This window comes from Heterocephalus glaber, unplaced genomic scaffold (assembly GCF_053883595.1).
Source record: "Heterocephalus glaber isolate CG9 unplaced genomic scaffold, H.glaber_assembly_v1.0 deba00001673, whole genome shotgun sequence".
Classification (NCBI taxonomy): Eukaryota; Metazoa; Chordata; class Mammalia; order Rodentia; family Bathyergidae; genus Heterocephalus; species Heterocephalus glaber.
Genome location: NW_028258410.1, coordinates 9,074,747 through 9,090,836, shown reverse-complemented (window position 1 = coordinate 9,090,836; position 16,090 = coordinate 9,074,747). Strand labels below are relative to the sequence as shown.

At 53.5% G+C, this 16,090-nt stretch overlaps 1 protein-coding gene across 1 annotated transcript in view; it reads left to right on the top strand.

Annotated features, from left to right (window-relative positions):
* Nucleotides 1–16,090, top strand: part of Cdh4 (cadherin 4) — a 526,919-nt gene that overhangs the window by 413,875 nt on the left and 96,954 nt on the right. The gene's annotated exons all lie outside the window — the stretch shown is intronic.

The window sequence follows — 16,090 nt, the reverse complement described above, 5'->3', positions numbered from 1 at the left end:
AGGCATAAGGCGAGCATCCCCCTGAGCATCCACGGGTGAGGGGACTGGCCTCAGAGACACAGCCATCTGCCCATGGTCCCACGGCTGGAGACCAGCCCTGCGTGAGAGAGACTTGGCTCTCCAGCAGCCGGACCAGGGAGCAGCACAGTGTTGCTGGCAGGCTTCATGCTCTGAGCACTCAGGTGGGGTTCAGATTTTTCTTTTGGGTTTTGCCCTGTTTCCTCTTGTTCCCAAGTCCTTTGCTGTGACTCTTCCTGATAGCGCTTGCACCTGGCTGCCAGGACCCCGTGGCCTCCCCTGCCTCCCCTCCCCATCCGACAGATGGTCAGTAGGCTGGCACCGCCACCCCCTGAGACCCTGCACAGAGGTGTGGCCGTGGGTGGGCCCTGTGAGGCTCCCGAGGTCTCCCAGTCTGGCCTGAAGTTAGGTTCTGGTGAGGGCAGAGCACAAGGCTGGCTCCAGGCTGTCCCATCCTCAGGGTGTAGACCAGAACTCCAGGCTCCACCAGGGCCCTGCATGCAAATCAAGGCAGGAAGGCCCAGGTCAAGAGGCAGCTGTACCTTGCAAGGCTGCAGATCCCCATCCCACACTGGGCCCCTACCGCAGCCCAGAAGAACCCACCCGAGGGCGGAAAAGGCCTCAGCTTTGAGTCTGGGCCCCAGCTCACAGCTGCATGACTGGCAATCTCCACACGTGTGTGACACAGGCATAGCAATGGTCACTTTGTAGACAGCGAGAGCACTGACACCCGTTCCAAGAATTACCTCCATGCCTCACACTGCCACCCCACTCCGTAGATGGGCAAACTGATGCACAGACAAATCCCTTGGCCAATGTCACACAGCAGGAATGCAGAGGAAGGACGGGGCCCGGATGGCCCAGGCAGTCTAGGAGCCTCCGGGGTGGAGGCCTGCCGCCCAACCTGACCACTCCCTGCCTCCCTCATTCTGCTGCCTGGGCCAATGGGCACATGCACACCACCCGCCCACCGCACGGGAGGAAGCTCTCAAAATACCCTGCAGAGAACTCGCTTGTGGAGAGAGGATGATAGGGCTCACGTGCGAGAGAACTTCTGCAGCTCACAATTAATCCCTGCTTTGCAGGGATGTGAACATGAGCCATTAAAAGGATATATCCACCAAAGACACATTGAAGACGTTGGCGTGTCTGTAACTGCCGCCTTCGTCGATTTCGGATCCTGCACTGGGGTACCAAGCGTCTAATAAAGCGAGGAGCTCGGTGGCCTCCCTACAGGACCACGCTAGCCAGGCAGTTTTAGGAGGCATTTTCTCAGGCCCGCCTGGGACCCAATGAGCTCCACCATGCCTGTGAAAGAACCCTTCCTTCTCCAGAGCCCTTTATGGAGCTGAATCCCTCCACTATGCCTGCCCCCTGCTGCGTGGCTCTGAGAAGCACCAGGCTACATGGGAACCGGCGTAGGCACTGGGGAGTGGTAGCTCCTCAAATGGATTCTTCTGGTCCCCACACCCAGGATCCCTGCCTGGTTTTCCTGCAGCTGGGACCTCTGAAAATTCTGAATTGGATGTGGGAAAATTCTGAACCCCACATGGACTTGGGTTGCTGTAATGTGTTGCGCGCATATGGTTTATGTGCAGGAAGGGGCAGGGGCAGAGGGAAGGGTGGGCTGACCCCTGAAGTCCCTCCCAGCCCAAGCACATGATTCCAGACAGAAAAGCAGTACAGCCCCCGGGGGATCACTGTCTGGGAGGTCACAGGGCTGCTCCCTCCAAGTAGTGTGGCCATGCAGTGTTTGTCTAGGCTCAGTAACAGCTCCCTTGGCAATTCCACCAGCACCTGCCCCAGGGAGCTTCGAGAGCAGCCCATTGCCATTTCCTGAACCAATATCAGCTCCTGACCTGGACTTGGCCCTTGACCACATTTATCCCTGGAAGGCTCCGAAAGATGACAGTGAAATGCAGCCTCCTTTGTGGACCTGTGGAGGGTAAACCGTGTGCCGGAGGTTGCCCAAGGAAATGCTCCCAAGCAGCAGCCTGTTTCCCTGGACTCCCATCTTCAGCAGAGGAGATTATGTTCCCCTAGCCCAAGGCCACAGCAGTGGGAATTCCAAGCTAGAGTTAAACCAAGCCGGGGGAGTACTGGTTTGATGATTTTAAATCTTAAAACTGTTAATCCTAGATTATCAAATCAAAATATGCCCCAGCTGGAAATGAAAAGCTCACAATAGCTGAAGTTTGGAGCTAGGACTGGGCTAACTGTCCTTAGCTGTCCTGGCTGCCTGCTATCAGCAATACTTGCACTTATTTATTAAGCCTTCCACTTCTTTCATTTACAAAAGGTTTAAGGAAGCAATTTCCCTTGGCTGTGGCACTGTTTAAAGTCACTTACAACCTGGAGAAGCTCAAGAGCCTGTGCTTCTGGAGTGAAGCTGAAGCAGTGATTGCAGGTGGCTCCCAACAGGGCACCTCAGGCGCTGCCAGGAGCGTCCATGGAAGGGGCAGTGGAGAGAGGCTCTGAGGCTGCGGCCTGGAAGTTTGTCCCCAGAAGCCTTGGGAAGAAAGAGTCAGAGTAAAGGGAGAAGGGCGGACACTTCCTGGAGGAGCAGTGAGAACTCCACCTAGCATTCTCAGTTGTTTTCTTCATCATCTGCCTAATAATATTTTACCTCACATTCACAAGGGACAAAGTATACAGCAAGACCAAAGGGCTCTCTAAATTGCTCCCTGATTTTCTAAAAAAAAAAGAGCACCAAGCCCAGGGGTAGAGTTCAGCCTGGATTGTTAGGGAAAACGTGATGGAATATTCTTTGTTTCACTTCCTTAGACACCAACCTTCTTTTCGTTTGTGATAACAGAAACCGTATGTCTCCCAACTGACGCTATCGACAGGAGCTCCCTGTTAGAGGGCAGAGACATTCAGCTCCTCCATTGTGTCCCTGAGACTGCTAGAGCTGGAACGTGGGGGCTTCGGGGGGAAGGCGGGGGAAACCCACCTGAGGCAGACGGAAATCGGGAAGGAGTCCGAGAAGGTCTGGGGGAGTCACACGCTGACAGAGGGGGTCTCACTATGCCCAGGGCGGAAGTCCTGGCAGATGGCTGTCCCCTGCCAATCACCAGTGCCCATGCCCCACAAGACACATCCAGGTAGGGGCCAGCAGGGATGTTCAGATCTTCATGTTTGTTCCCTGCCATTTCTGTCATTCGCTCCCACACGTTAGCATCATGTCGCAGCAGTGGCATGGGCAGGAAAGGTGCCAGAGAGACCAGATGGCAGCTAGACTCAGCAAAGAGGCCAGGCCCCCTCTCTTGGGTTAGAACACAGTGCTCCCACTCTATTGGACACAGTGGGCTTCCTCATTCTGTGTGGCTTCCACCTTGCCAGCCAGCCTCTGGGCTCCATGCCATGCCCTGATGCCCTGGAGAGGCCCTGGAAGAACCTTAGAACTGGGAGCTTTTCTGCACCCTGGAAGCCAGGGATTTCTTGGGACGGTGGGACAGAGGGTTAAGCAGGAGCAGAGTTGGCAAGAAAGGGAGAGCTCTGTGGGCAGGACAAACTGGGCAGGCTTCCTGGAGGAGGAGGGCTCCAGAAGGGTCAAGCTTTGGGTTGAGGAAGAGCGGAACCACAAATACAGAAGCAGTAGCAGAGAGGCCGCATGGCCATTGCCTGGTTCTTTGGGGCAGCCGCTGTGTTGAGCATATTTCATAAACTCTGCCCTTAGCCCCGCCACAACCTCTGTGCTGGTGCTTCTGTTCCACAGCTTTTACATGCAGGAGGCTAGCTCAGAAAGGCTAAGCATGTTGTGCAGGTCACACGGCAGATGGCAGAGGACGGGAGCCCGACTCCTGTGTGCAAAGACCAAATCACGCATTCCTGTGCGTTCGAGGGGGAGCAAGATCGAGACCCCAGAGTAGCGCCCAGCAGTGTGCGCCCAGCACTTCTGTAGGCTCTGCCCTTCCGGCCCCGACCTCACCACCCATGTGCACAAGCCTTCCAGGCACGGCTCACCCAGGTCCCAGGCCCCCCTTACTGTCTCGGGTGTCCAGAACGCCTTCCTCAGCCCTGACTCTCAGCTGGAGCCTCTGGCTACTCCGGGCCTGCCCCTCCCGAGCTGGCCTCTGCTGTGCACCTCTGAACCGTGGAGATTCTCACCCTCGCACCCCAGCCCTCAGCCCCGTGCCCTGCCTGGACAGTGCCCAGCACGGCCCTTTCTCAGACAGCTGGGCTTGATCAGGACCCGGATCAGAGTGGACGCTGGTGGGTGACAGTGCCCCACTCTCCCAGCAGACTACAGGGAGCCAGTGAGGGCTCTGGAGCAGCAGGACACACTGAGCTCTCAGCTGGGCTCCTTCACCACCAGTTACCCAGGGATGTGAGCCTGGTCAGCCTGTGATGAGGATGGCTAGCCAACACCAGGCCGGGCCACAGCCTTCGAGTCGCCTGCCCTCACCTGAGAGTGGCCCCCGGCCCTCCACCACCTTCCCCCTCCCCCACTTTCCCAGTCCAAATTCCCAAAATCTGACAGTTGCTTCTCATCCTTCATAGGCCTGGGAGGGGTTCAGACCCCTGGAGCACAGGACAGTGGAGGAGAAGGTGCAAACCAGTTGCATCTCTATTCACCGCCATGCCCCAGCAAGCCAGGCAGAAGCTGCCGTGCATCATCCTAATTAACGGCATGAATTAGCAGTGGGTTCTTTCTTCACCATTCTTTCCAGCTCAGGATGAGCGGGTCAGAGCCCTTGGGGGCTGCTAGGCTTTGGGAGGCTGGCGTGAAGGCAGGGGCCTTGTGGCTGCACCCAGGTGTCCCCAGACTCCCTCAGCAGACGGAAGACCCTGTCGTGCTGTCCTGGCCCGACCCCGAGGCCTGGGGTCTTGTGCTGCAAGGGCTCATTTCTGTGTCCCAGCCAGATCCCTTGGACAGGGTCTGAGCCAGGCCCAGTAGGGAGCCAGATGAGTGGACAGGAAGGAGGAGAATCAGAGGCCCAGAAACCACCCGCTTCGGAAAGGGAGAGACGGACCAGAGAACGAGAGCACAGCAAATTTACATCACCACCCAGTTTTCAGAGGTTTATGGCCCATTGCTCACTTCTCCAAGGAACATTTGCAATGCATTTGTATGCTGCAGCCTCCCTTAACTCCATGATTTATCATGTCTCCCCCAAATACATCATTAAGATGATCATATGCATTTATGAAGGCGGCTAGGCTGGAGCCTGACACTCACTTCATGATGCCCCCCTGGCCCCCACAGCAGGCTTTGGCCATGATTTAGGGCTTGTGTACATCTATTAGGAGAAAGTGTCCCTTTTGATATCTGTGTGGGGTTTTCGCCCTCTGCTGCTGATTGGTGTAATTTATATGAAGGCTCCAAACCCCCACCAGGCTGAGATAGCTTGTGATACACATAATTACAGTCCCTTCTTCCAGCTTTGTGTGCTACATGGAGAAAAGACATTTTTAAAGGAGGTATTTTAGTTGTACTGATGAGATGCATATTCATGTGAGGTGCTCGGCTAGGTAGCTTCTATTGCACAGCAGGTCTGGTACTCAAGGAGCAGCCAAGGGGGGACAGGAGGATGGGGAATAGGCCACTGATTTGACTATGGCCTGCAGCTGTATGCAGACCTGCCTTCAAAAGGCCTTGGTCAGGTCCCTGCCTCTGCCGGTAACCATCAGAACTGTCCCCGACCAGCATGTGTTGGCCAGGACAGGGAGGGCACATGCCCAGGATCTTCCTCTATTTGAAGAAGCAAGATGACCCAGGTGAGAAACAGGACCATCATACCAAGGATCCTTAAAAACAGGTTTTTTTCCTTGGGCTGTGGGCTCAGAGCTGCCCCTGACCATGCCCTTTAATTCAAGGGCGTGTAGGGCAGTGGCAGAAATAGGCAAAGAGAAGACAAGATGCAGACTTCTCCTCATCCCTCCTCCCTGCCCCCGGGGCACCCAGGGGAGCAGTGCTATGTGTGGAAGGGCTGAGCCCCAGGCCCTGCCACACGGGTTGAGGGTGTCACCTCGCCTCTTCACCTCTGTGACCTGTGGCTTGGCCCACACCCATGCTGCCTGCATGACCCTTTGGGTGTGTGTTTGAGTTCCAGGATGGCGAGAAGCCAAGGAAAGCAAAGACCTCACCATGGCAATGCAGTTCCACCTGTATGAGGGGCCCAGAGTACCCCAGGGAGGTAGGGGCATAAACATGACTCAAATATGGACCCCCACGTGTGTGCACCGGCGCCTGCGACCACGTGCCCACCCTCAGGGATGTTGCGCCGGCACAGTGCCCAGCAGAAAGACATGTGAGCTTCCAACGCAAAGACCAGAAGTAAAATTAATTACTTATAGACTAGAATACCCGCAACTTTGAATCTCCCATCGTAAGCATGTTTGTGCGGCGTGAAGCATGTTTCCACTTTTGAGCAGCTGTCACCATTCTCCAAAACTCTCCGTCTCGCCACGCTGAAGCCATCCCCCAGCCGCGTGCCAGAGCCCACAGGACTATCCCTTCCCAGGCTCGTCCGTGTTGTGGCCCGTGTCGAATTTCCCTCCTTTTAATGCTGGCTCATAGTCTGCTGAGGAAGGGCCAGTTTGCTTATCATGTGTCCACCGACAGACTTGGCCCACCTCCTGACCACCGTGCATATGGCCACTGACATCATGCCCACTTCATGCAGCTCGTGCCACTGAAAGTGCTCAGTGGCCACATGACTTGTGGTTGCCACATTGGAAAGCTCAGGGCCCCTGCAAAGGGCTTTGATGGACTGGGGAAGAGAATATGAGACCAAGGTCTCGGTGACAGCCAAGCCCTGCCACTTGCCATGCTCACAAGGAGATGCACAGCCTCCCCCCGCGGAGCATGTGTCCCTCTGCTGTTCCACTCAGTGTGACCGAGGATGCTCAGGTCAGGACAGCAGGAACCCTTGCCTCGAGGGAAGGCTGAAAGGGCAGGGGAGATCCTGGTGGAAAAGTTCTGGGACAGTAAGCACACACTGTGGGGTGGCACTGGGGCTGAGCTGGGCTGGGCTCAGGGTCTCCAAGCCTCAGCATGGGGAGCAGACGCCACCGTCCCCCCCAGAATGATTGCCGAACTTGATAACCAGTCTGGAAATCCCCACCCTGCCTGTGTGCTTTGCCTGAGAGGGCTCTGGACAGAACTGGACCTGAGCCAGGCCGAGGGGTGCTGGCAGCCCCCAGCCCACGTGGGCAGGAGGAGGAAGGGGAGACAGAAGCACTGGGTGTCACCTGACACCCTTCTGTCGGGAGGTGACCTGCTGGCCAGAGGTTTTTCATATATATATATATAATATTTCTCGGGTTTTATCCACAGAAATAAAGTAAGAAAAAGAAAATTATTTCTACCTCCTTTCAGATGACTGCTGCTGATCTTTTTATTTTATGCACATGAGCATGGTTAGGAAACGCAGAAGACCCATTCAGTAACAGAGTGTGAGGGTAAAGCCCACCCCATGAGCGCACAATCACACTCGCTTGTAATCTTGTCTGATTTCTTTCACAAAAAACCGTTAGCTGTAATCCCAGCACTCTGGGAGGCTGAAGCGGGAAGACCATAAGTTTGAGCCCAGCCTGGGCAACTTAGAGAGACTCTGTCTCAAAATAAGAAGTAGTAAAGATGCTGGCGATGTAGCTCAGGCAAAAGGCCCTGGGCTCGATCCTCAGGGCTGCCCTACACACCCACCTCCCAAAAGAGTACCTGATGCGAATCTACACACAGCGCCCTGCAGATCAAGTGGGAGATATAATCAGGTGTGTGGGCCCTGCTCAGCAGCGCCCCCGTGAGGAGGGATGAGGAGCAGTAGGACCTCAGGAGACGTTCCAGGGAGTGGCCTGTGCGGATGGAGGGGTTGGCACCAGGGAGAGACCCTGAGCTGTTAGTGGGAGACCCCAAAGACTCCCTGGCAGCACCCCAAGTCTGAGCACCCCATTCCCTGAGTCCTGCACCCAAGATAAATTGCAGCCCCGCCCCTCCTGCTCCTGCGAGCCTCTTCCCTGGAGGAGACCCATGGGCCTTCCACTGTCTCAGGAGCAGTCCCTGTGGCTGGCTGCCAGCCCACTCAGCCTGTGAGGCCCCAGCCCTGGGAAAGAACCGTCTGCTCCTCTGGCCCCTGGGACCACAGAGATAGCCTTGCCTTAGGGCCCTGACACTGCCTTTGTTTCATGCTGTAAGACATAGAAATGGTGGTGCTGGTGATGTCTCATTACCTCAGTGATGCCATCAGAGACAAGTCCTTCATCTCCTGACTCAGCTGTCATAGCTGTTGGCATTATGTCTTCATGATTGCAAAAGGGCTGCCAATGCTCCCAACACCTTGTCCACTCCAGGGGTAACAGTAGTAATCATCTTTTCTTGCTTGTCATCAGTAAAGCAAAAATATCTCAGGTTCCTGCTGCAGCATTTCCCTGTGTGCATCAGAGATTGGTCACAAACTACCATGAGCTGCTAGGAAGGCAGTGACGGCGAAAAGTTGATGTCACCGCAGCCTCTGCAGGGGGAGGCAGGGAGCAAAGGCGCCCGCACAAGCAGTGCAGTCAGCCACGCCCATGCGCACTTGCACTGTCTTGAAGGCCGCCCTGGGCCGATCCTTTCCGGCTTCCTCGAGGCCAAGCATGCACAGAATCCCCAGGTCTGCGCAGAGTCAGGAGAAAGTCCCTGACTCTGAGGATGGACTTGAATATTATTTTGGCTTTGATGGCCACTAGATGTCTGCTTTCCCTGTCGGGGAGGAAGGTGGGCTCGCACTTTATTCTTAAACGCCGCCTCGTTAATGATTGCCGGCTTTGTAGTAACTTTGCTTTGGACCCTTGGCCGAAGTGCGCATCCCTGAACACAGCACACAGAAGACACGCATCTCATAGAACGCTTTGTCATTCCCTCGCTATAATACGACGCCCATCCTGCCTGTGTCCAGCCTGAGCGTCGTACCTCTGAGGGCAGCAGCAATGATGCGAGAGATGATTGTTTTCACAGGGCAGAGTTGTAGCCATGTTTAGATTATCAGAATTTTTATTATGGTGCTAAAATGAAAACTGATCCGAGGAGAAGCAGCAGATACACCCATAGTTCCCAGGGTTGCTGAGGCCCAAGTGTGACAGCCACCAGGCCCATCAGTCGCCGAGGTATTCCATGCTCAACACCAACCCTGCTGCGCGGAGGGTGGAGCTGGGCAGTGGGAGGCCCAGAGGCTGTGTCCCCCGAGACCCCTGCCTGTCCCGAGGCCGGTGGCCGGGCCCTGGGCTCACTGAATTTGTGAAGGAGGTCACCTCCCACCAAGCATAACCTGCGCAGGCCCCAGGTTTCTCAGAGTGGCCAGCTGCCCAGTCTTATCCCAGGCTGACAAGGGCTACCTGGCCGGGGTCACACTCCGGACTCACAGAATGAGGCCCCTTCTGATGTCTTTGAAGGTAAAACTGCCAGAGCAAGTTGAAGGTCACGCACAATCTGCCCTGTGGTCCTCACCACCATCTCCAGTGCAGTGGAGAGGGGAGCACAGGGCCAGGGACCCCAGGAGCTGGTCAGGAGGACATGTGCTCAGAGAAGAGCAGGTTCACGGCAAGGGAGGGCTCGTGGGGGTCCAGCAGCTACAGAGAGCAGGCTGGAGACCCAGTACCCGGGCCCACACTGGAGAGCCCCTCTGGCTTGGGGAAGGCTCATCATCTCGAGCAGCATCAGCTGATTGGATGAGGCACTGTGTTGTGAAGGGCAGTCTGTTCCAATCGCAGTTCGCCGACTTAAATGCTAGTATCCTCCAAAAGCAGCCTCGCAGAAATGCTGGGAAGGATGTTTGACCAGGGGCCTGGGCACCCGAGCCCAGGAAGCGGCCACATAAAACCCAGCCACGTGGGCAGGGATCAGTCTCAGAGCCCTGGAGACGGCCCCGTGTCTTTCGCAAGTCGTCATCCCCACATTCTTCTGGAAGGCTGTTGCCCCACCAGTTAATACACACAAGATTGTGGTTAATCCTGGACTCTTGTAACTGTGAAAACAGAATGTCCCCGGGACTGGCTGATGAGGGTATGGAGTGCAGCACAGGGGTGAGAGCCACACCCCACCCCATGTGGGGCTGACGGCTGTAGCTTATGCTCCATTCTGCATGAGTTCAGTATAAGTGCAAGAATTCCCGAAAGGCTGAGGGTGCTGGGAGGGCTAGGACAGGGTGATGAGGGAAACAGAATCCAGGCACAGCTGAGGACATTTGTGGCTGCAGAAGGGACACCCGGGGTCACCGGCAGCCACTGCACCATCTGACAGGCTGTCAGGAGGAAGAGGGAGTGGACAAGGGGTGTGAAGGCCAGAGCCTGTCTTCAGGAGACAAGGGCTGTCCCCAGGGTGGCCTGTCCGTGCCACCCAGAGCGAGCCAGGCAGACAGGCCACCATGACAGGGCAGTGTCCAGCAGTGTCCGTGCCGGGTGGGAGGTCAGGCAGTGCCTGGCGCTTGCTTCTCTGAGCTCTGAGCAGATTCTTGCCTCCCCATCAGAGGCTTGGATCCATCCTGGGCTGGGAACTCTCAAGGGGGAACTGCCCGATCAGCTCCTCTGGACTTGGCTTGGAGTTCAGGTCAGGGCCTCGAGAGCCGAGACACGATGGGGCGGCATGGGGACCAATGGGAGCTGCGTCGGTGCCAACAGGTCGAATGCGGTCCTGCAAGACCCACTTCCCTGGTGTGAAGCCACCATGGGACTGAGAAGGCCAGGGCTTCATACTGCAGATTCAAGTGCCACAGCCAGGACTGGGGCACACTGGGGAGCAGGAGCCTCATTCGTGGGAGCAGCCACCTTCGCTCCCAAGGTTACTGTCATGGTCCCAGTGTGACCAGGTGCCCAGATTTTTCAAGAGGAGCCAGAAATCCAGATGCTTATGTGAGCTCCAGTCTGCGAGTGCTGATGACCAGGTTCAACACCACCATGACGAGTGAGGAGCGATGCAGAGAAAGCAGGTCAGGCCCGGCTGCTCACAGGCACCGCTGTCCTGCCTGGCACAGGCCGATGGGGCATCGCCCTCCCTGTGAGGCGGTGCCCGCTCCTCTCTGTGCTCGCACGTGGGCAGAGTCACAGCAGAACTGGTCACCTTCAAGTCCTGCTCACCGTGGCACTTGGGCACCTCGGAAAAGAAAGCCAATCTGAACCTCTTCCTGCTTCAGGAATGCACACCAGCCATCATGACGCTTCCCACTCTGTTCCCTGGGTTTGCAGTTCGAGTCATCCTAACCCCAGGGATTTGGAAGCAGCGGGCCATGTTAGAGATTGTTCAGTCCAGACCCTCATCAACAAACAGGAACATTAAGGGCAGCAAGATGAAGGGATTTGCCAGGGTCACCGCAGGGGGACGGTAGAAGGGCATCCTGGCTTTCTACCCCACCTGCAGGGTCTCCTACTGGCCTTTGGGACTCTTGCTCCAGGCTCTTTGTTTGGTAGGAGGCCCTCATGACATCATCAAGAGATACCAGGCTCATGTCCTGCTGGCCAAATCTGCCACACATGCACCTTGGCAATACCTGCTGTGGATCGCTGCCCAAACACTGGTGATGAGGTGCTACCAAATAAAGGAAATGTTCATGAATGACGGGCGTGTTAGACATTAACATGTATGACATCAGACACGTCTGTACCCTTAGCAAGTGCCAAGTCCCATGCTGTAAAAAATACTCAGCTACTCAATGGCTTGGCCCCATAAGTACTTTTGGATATGCCCATCTTTAGGGTTCATTCACTTTGCACCAGGATTAGGAAGCACGTTTATTGTATCTCTTGTTCTCCCTTCTTCTGGGCAAATGAGCCCCCCTCACACAATGATGGTGGTGGTGGTGCTGGTGATGAAGGAGACGATGGAGAAGATGATGCTGGTAAGCTAGTGATGAGGAGGGCACGGGCACTGCTGCTAGTGGTGACATGGATGGAGATGACAGTAATGGCCGGTGGTTATAATGGTGCCCATGATGGTGCAGTGATTGATGGGGGGGGGTGACATGAAGGTGGATAATAAATGATGGTGATGAAGGTGATAATGATAGCAGTTGAAGAGAAGGAAGCCACAACCAACATCTCTTGAGCACTGTCACTGAGTCATCTAAGTTCTAAATGTCTTTGTTTCAACCCTTGACGATTTTTATGAAGTAGGTGTCATTACCTCCAGTTTATACATGAAGAGACTAAAAATGAGGAGGCTAAAACTTGTCTACAGGAGCACTAATAATGAAGATTTGAATCCAGAATTATTTGCATGTCAAACTCATGCTTGAGGTGATAAACAGTATGTCTTCACCATGAATTTGTGTATGTTGGGCACAGTCGAACTGCTAAATCCTTTGATGTCCGCTGAAATACTTGGCAGCATAAGATTTCATGTGTGCAGAGCATATATGCTGCCAATTCATGTGCATTCTTTAGAAAATAAGATGTGCTATTCTCTGCTAAGTAAATTTTATGCCAAGGAATGCCTTATCCATAAATACTAGGCTGTAAAACCGTGTGGTTGGAGGATGGCCTTCTCTGAGTGTAAAAGGTATGTTTTATTGAGAAAGCTGGAAGAGATGAAGTCTTTAGGGTAGGTAAGGAATTACAGAAGGAACAGAGTCACTAAGGACCAGTATTTTGCTTGCCACCATTAAACCTGTCAGCTTGTTTTCTTTTTGTACTGTAATTTTCCACCAGATGTTGGGAGCAGCAGGTCCCCTGGGAGAACATCTCATTGTCCCCCACAGCTTTAGGAGGGTGGGTCCGGATTGTGCCAGCTTTCCTCTGGGGTGCAGTATTACACCATCCTGTGTTGTCCTCCAGAGGCATCGAGGGCTAGCTTGGCCCATGCAGACGGCTGGAGGGTGGCTGGATTCATGGATGACTGACAGTATGTCTCAAGATGAGCACAGGCTTTTAAATCTGAAGAGGATGGATAAGAACACAGAAGGAGGCTCTCCCTCCCCCCGCACATCAGTGATGGTAGAGAGCCACGTACGAATTATACACACCGGCCCCTGGAATGTCGTCAGAGCCGCAGCTCTCACCTGAGGACCAAAGTTTGCATCATTTTCATTACTGTGCTGAGCTGCCTGCCTGGTAGGAGAGTCTGGGTGTGCACAAGCTCCTGCTTCTAATACTGGCCTCATTAATTTATTTGGAATTAACCAGCAGGACAACTTGGGAGAAAAGAGGTCTTGATAAAAAATCATAAGCAGGTAACAAACAAGAGATCCAGGTCACCTCTGATCCAATTGTAGTGACATGTAGAATAGGGGTCCTTCAATCTGAAGGCCTTTTCCATCTGTAGCCTTCTTCCTGCATAGTCCACAAAGGAGCCATTGACTTGTGCGGTAACATGGGCCACCCTAAGTTCAGTCTCAGCCCTCCTATGAGCACAAGACGAAGCTGAATTCTCCGCATGTTGGCGTGTGACACTGGAGGATGCTTGAGGGGCAGCATTTAGGGTTGGGTCTCCCCAGACCCCACCCGTCTCATAACCCATGGCCACTTCCTTTGTCCCCTGGCCTCAGCTGTGATGCTCCAATTTGTGGCAAGGAATTGACTCCTGTCACTTGAACTACAGATTACAGTTGGTATTTTTCATCTTTTCTTCTCTTCATCATTCCTTTACCCCATAACATTAAAACCCATCTTTATACTGATGCTGAAATATACTGAAAGGTGTATAATGATTATATGTAATAATATATAATATATAAATATGTAGAATGATACCGAAATATATGATGATAATGAAACCCAGAATGCCAGTCGGAGTCTCCAGCTCTGTAGGCCCACACACAGGCACTGTGCTCAGCCCTAACCATAAGCGTGGGCTTCCTCGAGCTCCACAGGCGCCGTGTCCCATTTCACACTCACCCAGTGGACAAACTGGGGCAAAGAGGATTAGTAACTCCCCCACGATCACAAGTAAGAAAACAGTAGAATCAGGATTTGAACTCTGAGCCCTGAACCAAGTGCTACCCACCATGTGCTGAGCCTGCTTGATTCCGATTGTCCCCTGAACTCCCAAACCCGCTCAAACTTGAACCCACACTGACCACGTGTTTCCCAAAGTTAGCAGCAGCTCTCTGCTCCCCACGGCCTGAGGCCCTTGTACACTCTCTCTCTGTCCAAATCCTGCAGCCCATCCATCTCTGGTTCTTGTAACTATGGCTTCCAAACAGATCTAGAGTAGCCCACCTCTGCACTTGCTCCCAGGCCCATCACTCCTCACCCCGTCACCACCACAGCCTCTGTGCTGCTCTGCCTGCTCCTGCCCTGACATCCGCTGCAGCCAGTGCTCAGTGGCCAGACTGGAGCGGCCCTTCTAGAACACATGTGGGCAGAGTCTGCCCTGCTCGGGCCTCCGCAGTGGTGTCGTCCTTGGAATGTCCTCCCTGGCACTGCAGGACCGTGGCCTCCAGAGTACCCTACACCCCTCTCCTTCGATGCTTTCCTTCCTCTCTCCACACCTGCCACACTGCCCACCTTGCTGACTCTTGATGATGACAGCTAAATCCTGGCTCTGCACCTCTGCCCTGCCCCCAGATTTTCTTGGAGACTTCTTGCTGTGCCCTTGCTCTGTCTGGCTCTCAGCTCCCTTGTCATCCTATTAGACGATGCCCTTCTCTAACTTCTGGTCTATGAGGTCAGCACCACCTGCCCCTGCATGCCAAGGGGAATATATACAAGACAGAACTGAAGCAGGGCGGTCTAGAGAAGGTGTCCACAAGTGGAAATTTTATATACACGCGCCAGTGTTCCAACATTTTAGCTGACTTCCTCAGATACTGTTCTTGGGTGAATCGTTACATAATCCATTCCTCCATGCAACTGCGCACATAAGGCTACACTGTATCCTTCGATGTGTCCAAAGCCCACAGGTGTTGGTGCCTCGGGAAGCCCGTGTTGGTGAGCTGAGCAGGTGTCCTCTCCGACCCGGCCACCACTCTTGCACACCTGAGTGACACAGACGCACACCTCCTCCCCGCTGCTCTTGGCCCAGAGGTCTCGTAGTTCACAGAGGACGAGTCTGAATCTGAGACTTGAAGTTAAAAAAGCAAAGTGGAGAAAAATGTGCATAGCTCTGACCATTTACCCAAGAAGGATGGGGTGGTCTCGCCCTGTGTTTCCTCAAACAAACAAATGCTACCTGTGGGGAAGGAAGCACCCCAGACGGGGGGGGGGGGGGGGGGGGGGGCAGGTAAAGAAGCCCAGCTTTGCTGAACATCCCTTACTAGACTTTGAAAGGATTTTACAAAGTTATTTTCAAAATTACCTTTACAAAAGCAAGCCCTGAAAAGCAAAAGCAAAATAGAATCAATAAATCCATCGAGTTGGTGATGTTACTACACAGGTGGGAATTAATTTAGGTGGCTTAAAAACCTGAAGACTTGATAATTTTAGTGTCTATCCCTTGTGGAGCATGCTCTAAGACCAAAGGGAAAAAATGTGATCTGCTTTCAGTAATCACATTGTTCATGATAATATTGACATTGTATTTTGAGGCTGTTTTTCATGTGTACATCTTACGGTATAAAATAAATCAAATAAGCAGATATTGAGGGCTGGGGTTATTGGTTTGGGAGAGAAGAGGCACAAATGTAAAATCAGTGATGCTAAGTAACAACTCTGCAGCCCTTGCTTTGGCTCAGTGTGTCAGTATGAACTCCTAAGACAGCACGTCTTTTTTTTTAAATACATTTTCTAGCTCTATCCACTATAATAGGAGAATTAACAGACCAGTCCAGCAATGCTGAACACCTCAGGCCCCAGACTATGGTCTCTACAGAGCATTTACTGCTTCCGGCAGGGTTTCTTGGAGAAATTCTACTTCTAGGGCCATAGCAGGAACTGCACAAGGTGACCTGGAACAACTCATCACACTAAAGCGAGTGAGCACTTGGAGACCATAGGTCACACCGAGGGGATGTGGCAGCCCCCTGAAAGTGCCCGTGGGCCAAATGTGGCTGTTTCAGTGTCGCAATTGCAACAGACTGAAGTATACCTAGTCAGTTAGACCTGTTATCTCATGATGACCCTCAAAATGTGAATTAATCTCGGGTCACCCTTGAGGTGTCTATGAAAAAAATAATTATTTTGATAACTGAAAAATAAAACAACCAAGCATTTTCTTGGCTCT